Genomic DNA, 6,887 nt, shown 5'->3' with positions numbered 1-6,887 from the left:
AAAGATATATGAATGAGTGATGGTACAGAACGGCATAGGCAAGATGCAGTAGATGGTATAGAGTACAGTATATACATATGAGATGAGTAATGTAGGGTATGTAAACATAAAGTGGCATAGTTTAAAGTGGCTAGTGATACATGTATTACATAGAGATGGCAAGATGCAGTAGATGATATAGAGTACAGTATATACATATACATATGAGATGAGTAATGTAGGGTATGTAAACATTATATTAAGTGGCATTGTTTAAAGTGGCTAGTGGTACATTTTTACATAATTTCCATCAATTCCCATTATTAAAGTGGCTGGAGTTGAGTCAGTATGTTGGCAGCGGCCGCTAAATGTTAGTGGTGGCTGTTTAACAGTCTGATGGCCTTGAGATAGAAGCTGTTTTTCAGTCTCTCGGTCCCTGCTTTGATGCACCTGTACTGACCTCGCCTTCTGGATGATAGCGGGGTGAACAGGCAGTGGCTTGGGTGGTTGTTGTCCTTGATGATCTTTATGGCCTTCCTGTGACATCGGGTGGTGTAGGTGTCCTGGAGGGCAGGTAGTTTGCCCCCGGTGATGCGTTGTGCAGACCTCACTACCCTCTGGAGAGCCTTACGGTTGTGGGTGGAGCAGTTGCCGTACCAGGCTGTGATACAGCCCGACAGGATGCTCTCGATTGTGCATCTGTAGAAGCTTGTGAGTGCTTTTGGTGACAAGCCGAATTTCTTCAGCCTCCTGAGGTTGAAGAGGCGCTGCTGCGCCTTCTTCACAACGCTGTCTGTGTGGGTGGACCAATTCAGTTTGTCCGTGATGTGTACACCGAGGAACTTAAAACTTTCCACCTTCTCCACTACTGACCCGTCGATGTGGATAGGGGGGTGCTCCCTCTGCTGTTTCCTGAAGTCCACAATCATCTCCTTTGTTTTGTTGACGTTGAGTGTGAGGTTATTTTTCTGACACCACACTCCGAGGGCCCTCACCTCCTCCCTGTAGGCCGTCTCGTCGTTGTTGGTAATCAAGCCTCCCACTGTAGTGTCATCCGCAAACTTGATGATTGAGTTGGAGGCGTGCATGGCCACGCAGTCGTGGGTGAACAGGGAGTACAGGAGAGGGCTCAGAACGCACCCTTGTGGGGCCCCAGTGTTGAGGATCAGCGGGGTGGAGATGTTGTTACCTACCCTCACCACCTGGGGGCGGCCCGTCAGGAAGTCCAGGACCCAGTTGCACAGGGCGGGTTCGAGACCCAGGGTCTCGAGCTTGATGACGAGTTTGGAGGGTACTATGGTGTTAAATGCTGAGCTGTAGTCGATGAACAGCATTCTCACATAGGTATTCCTCTTGTCCAGATGGGTTAGGGCAGTGTGCAGTGTGGTTGCGATTGCGTCGTCTGTGGACCTATTGGATCGGTAAGCAAATTGGAGTGGGTCTAGGGTGTCCGGTAGGGTGGAGGTGATATGGTCCTTGACTAGTCTCTCAAAGCACTTCATGATGACGGAAGTGAGTGCTACGGGGCGGTAGTCGTTTAGCTCAGTTACCTTAGCTTTCTTGGGAACAGGAACAATGGTGGCCCTCTTTGTCAGGTTTTGGCCAAGACTGTTCGGGTTTTGGTCACTAGATGTCCCCATTGCACCTTTTTTGTACCTTTTGTTTTTCTTGCTCTTATTATTGTTTGCACCTGTAGGTCATTCCCTTGTTAGTATTTAAACCCTGTGTGTTCCTCAGTTCCTTGCTCAGTGTTTGTAAGTTAGCACCCAGCCCCAGCCCAAGCCTTGTTTTATTCAGATATTTCTCTTGTTGGATTTTCCAGAGGTTCTCTGGTTTAGTTCTTGTGTATTATTTGAGTAGTCTTTTGAGGTTTGTTTTTCCCTGCTGTTTTTTACCACTTTGTGGAGTTTCTTTTGTATTTTGGAGGATTTCCATTTTGTGCCTTTTGGCTTTATTTTTGGACATTGTGGATTTAGTTTCTTTGCCTGAAGATTTTGTTCTTTAATTAAACCACCATCTCTAGTACTGCTGTGTCTGCCTCATCTTCTGGGTTCTGGCGATTATTAGTGACTGTTTCTCGCACCGGGTCCTGACACTCTTGAAGCATGTGGGAACAGCAGACTGGGATAAGGATTGATTGAATATGTCAGTAAACACACCAGCCAGCTGGTCTGCGCATGCTCTGAGGACGCGGCTGGGAATGCCGTCTGGCCCTGCAGCCTTGCGAGGGTTAACACGTTTAAATGTTTTACTCACCTCGGCTGCAGTGAAGGAGAGCCCGCAGGTTTTGGTAGCGGGCCGTGTCAGTGGCACTGTATTGTCCTCAAAGCGAGCAAAAAAGTTATTTAGCCTGTCTGGGAGCAAGACATCCTGGTCCGCGACGGGGCTGGATTTCTTTTTGTAATCCGTGATTGACTGTAGACCCTGCCACATACCTCTTGTGTCTGAATACCTCTTGTGTCTGAAAAGCATATTTGAAATCAGACACTTTGGTGGGATTAACAACAAGATTACCTTTAAAATGATATAAGACACATGTATGTTTGAGGAATCTTAATTATGAGATTTCTGTTGTTTGAATTTGGCGCCCTGCACTTTCACTGGCTGCTGTCATATCGATCCCGGTAGCAGGATACAGCCATAAGAAGAAGAACGGATGGCAGGAATCAGGAGGATAGAATTATGGTCAGATTTGCCAAATGGAGGGCGGGGGAGAGCTCGAGGTATTGCTCGGCTGAGGTAGAGTGCCTTATGATAAGTTGTAGACCACACTATCTACCAAGAGAGTTCTCATCTACATTATTCCTAGCTGTATATTTACCACCACAGAATGAAGCTGGCACTAAGACAGCTCTCAATCAACTCTATAAGGCCATAAGCAAAGAAGAAAATGCTAACCCAGAAGCGGCGCTCTTAGTGGCCGGGGACTTTAATGCAGGCAAACTTAAATCAGTTTTACCCCATTTTTACCAGCATGTCACATGTGCAACCAGAGAAAAAAAAGTCCTAGACCACCTTTACTCCACACACAGAGATGCAGACAAAGCTCTCCCCCACCCTCCATTTGGCAAATCTGACCATAATTCTATCCTCCTGATTCCTGCCATCCGTTCTTCTTCTTATGGCTGTATCCTGCTACCGGGATCGATATGACAGCAGCCAGTGAAAGTGCAGGGCGCCAAATTCAAACAACAGAAATCTCATAATTAAGATTCCTCAAACATACATGTGTCTTATATCATTTTAAAGGTAATCTTGTTGTTAATACCACCAAAGTGTCTGATTTCAAATATGCTTTTCAGCGAAAGCACTACAAACGATTATGTTAGGTCACCACCAAACGACAATAAGCACAGCCATTTTTCCAGCGAAAGATAGCTTTCACAAAAAGCAGAAATAGAGATAAAACTAATCACTAACCTTTGATTATCTTCATCAGATGACACTCAGAGGACTTCATGTTACACAATACATGCATGTTTTGTTTGATAAAGTTCATATTTATAACAAAACATCTGAGTTTACATTGGCGCGTTACATTCACTAGTTCCAAAAACATGAAGTGATTTTGCATAGCCACATCGTTTCAACAGAAATACTCATCATAAATGTAGATGATAATACAAGTTATACACATGGAATTATAGATATACTGTACCTCTCCTTAATGCAACCGCTGTGTCAGATTTTTTAAAAAACGTACGGAAAAAGCTAATCGTGCAATAATCTGAGACAGAGCTCAGAACAATAGCCAAATTAGCCGCCATGTTGGGGTCAACAGAAACCAGAAAATACATGATAAATGTTTCCTTACCTTTGATGAACTTCATCAGAATGCAGTCCTAGGAATCCCAGGTCCACAATAAATGCTTGATTTGTTCGATAATGTCCGTTATTTATGTCCAATTAGCTACTTTGGTTAGCGCGTTAGCGATAAACAATTCCAAAGTCACAAAGCGGATCCACTATAACGTGACGAAATGTCCAAAAGTTCCATAACAGTGAGTAGAAACATGTCAAACGATGTACTGAATCAATCTTTAGAATGTTGTTAACATACATCTTGAATAACGTTCCAACCGGAGAATTAGATTGACTTCAGAAGAGCAGTGGAACGGAGGTCCACCTCATGTGAAGGAGCGTGTTCAATGCGTCGTCACCTCATGGCAGTGATTACTAATTCCTGTCTCCTTCGGCCTCCCTTCACATTAGAGTCATCAGACAAAGTTCTATTGACTGTTGACATCTAGTGGAAGCCGTAGGAAGTGAAAACTCATCAATATCTCGCTGTAATTTCAATGAGAGCTTGGTTGAAAATCTGCCACCTCAGAAATAATTCAAACAGGAAGTGGATCTTCTCAGGTTTTTGCCTGCCATATGAGTTCTGTTATACTCACAGACATAATTCAAACAGTTTTAGAAACTTCAGAGTGTTTTCTATCCAATACTAATAATAATATGCATATATTAGCAACTTGGACTGAGGAGCAGGCAGTTTACCATGGGCACCTCTGTGCACCTTTCATCCAAGCTACTCAATACTGCCCCTGCAGCCATAAGAAGTTAAAGCAAAAACTAAAACAGGAAGTACCAGTGACTTGCTCAATACGGAAGTGGTCAGATGACGCGGATGCTATACTACAGGGCTGTTTTGCTAGCACAGACTGGAATATGTTCCGGGATTCATCCAATGGCATTGAGGAGTACACCGCCTCAGTCATCGGCTTCATCAATAAGTGCACCGACGACGTCATCCCCACAGTGACTGTACGTACATATCCCAACCAGAAGCCATGGATTACAGGCAACATCCGCATTGAGCAAAAGGCTAGAGCTGCCGCTTTTAAGGAGCGGGAGACTAATCCGGACGCTTATAAGAAATCCCGCTATGCCCTCAGACAAACCATCAAACAAGCAAAGCGTCAATGCAGTATTAAGATTGAATCCTACTACACCGGCTCTGACGCTTGTCAGATGTGGCAGGGCTTGAAAACTATTACGGACTACAAAGGGAAACCCAGACGCGAGCTGCACAGGGATGTGAGCCTAACAGACGAGCAAAATGCCTTTTATGCTCGCGTCGAGCCAAGCAACACTGAAGCATGCACGAGAGCACCAGCTGTTCTGGATGACTGTGTCATCATGCTATCGGTAGCCGATGTGAACAAAACCTTTAAACAGGTCAACATTCACAAAGCCGCTGGGCCAGACGGATTACCAGGACGTGTACTCAAAGGAAGCGCGACCAACTGGCGAGTGTCTTCACTGACATTTTCAACCTCTCCCTAACCGAGTCTAATACCAACATGTTTCAAGCAGACCATCATAGTCCCTGTGTCCAAGGAAGCGAAGGTAACCTGCCTAAATTATTACCGCCCCGTGGCACTCATGTCGGGAGCCATGAAGTGCTTTGAAAGGCAGGTCATGGCTCACATCAACAGCATCCTCCCGGACACCCTAGACCCACCCTCATTTGCATACCGCCCCAATAGATCCACAGATGATGCAATCTCAATCACACTCCACACTGCCCTTTCTCACCTGGACAAATGGAACACCTATGTGAGAATGCTGTTCATTGACTACAGCTCAGTGTTCAACACCATAGTGCCCACGAAGCTCATCACTAAGCTAAGGACTCTGGGACTAAACACCTCCCTCTGCTACTGGATCCTGGACTTCCTGACGGGCCACCCCCAGGTGGTAAGAGTAGGCAACAACATGTCTGCCACGCTGATCCTTAACACCAGGGCCCCTCAGGGGTGTGTACTTAGTCCCTTCCTGTACTCCCTGTTCAACCACGACTGCATGGCCAAACACGACTCCAACACCATCATTAAGTTTGCTGACGACACAACAGTGGTAGGCCTGATCACCGACAACGATGAGACGGCCTATAGGGAGGAGGTCAGAGAACTGGCAGTGTGGTGCCAAGACAACAACCTCTCCCTCAATGTGAGCAAGACTAATGAGCTGATCGTGGACTACAGGAAATGGTGGGGCTGTAGTGGAGCGGGTCGAGAGTTTCAAGTTCCTTTGTGTCCACATCACCAACGAACTATCATGGTCCAAATATACCAAGACAGTCGTGAAGAGGGCACGACAAAACCTTTTCCCCCTCAGGAGACTGAAAAGATTTGGCATGGGTCCCCAGATCCTCAAAAGGTTCTACAGCTGCACCATTGAGAGCATCCTGACCGGTTGCATCACCGCCTGGTATGGCAACTGCTCGGCATCTGACCGTAAGGCGCTACAGAGGGTAGTGAGAACGACCCAGTACATCACGGGGGCCAAGCTTCCTGCCATCCAGGACCAATATAATAGGCGGAGTCAGAGGAAAGCCCATAAATTTGTCAAACTCCAGTCACCCAAGTTACAGACTGTTTTCTCTGCTACCGCACGGCAAGCGGTACCAGAGCGCCAAGTCAGGACCAAGAGGCTCCTCAACCTTCTGCCTCCAAGCCATAAGACCGCTGAACAATTAATGAAATCGCCATGGGACAATCTACATTGACACCCCCTTCCTCCCTCCCTTTTGTACACTGCTGCTACTCACTATTTATTATCTATGCATAGTCACTTCACCCCCACCTACATATACAAATTACCTCATCTAACCTGTACCCCCGCACACTGACTCGGTACCGGTACCCCCTGTACATAACCTCATTGTTATTCATGTTGTGTACATTTTTTATTATTACTTTTTATTTTAGTCTACTTGGTAAATATTTTCTTAACTCTTCTTGAACTGCACTGTTGGTTAAGGGCTTGTAAGTAAGCATTTCACGGTAAAGTCTACACTTGTTGTATTCTGCGCATGTGACAAATAAAGTTTGGTTTGATTTGATTGGTTGCCCAAAACTCTGGGGCAGGGCTTAGCGAGGGGTCAATTCCCCATTCAACCA

The sequence above is a fragment of the Salvelinus alpinus genome, chromosome 32, assembly GCF_045679555.1.
Source record: "Salvelinus alpinus chromosome 32, SLU_Salpinus.1, whole genome shotgun sequence".
Taxonomy (NCBI): Eukaryota; Metazoa; Chordata; class Actinopteri; order Salmoniformes; family Salmonidae; genus Salvelinus; species Salvelinus alpinus.
Note: the sequence above shows the minus strand (reverse complement) of the source record.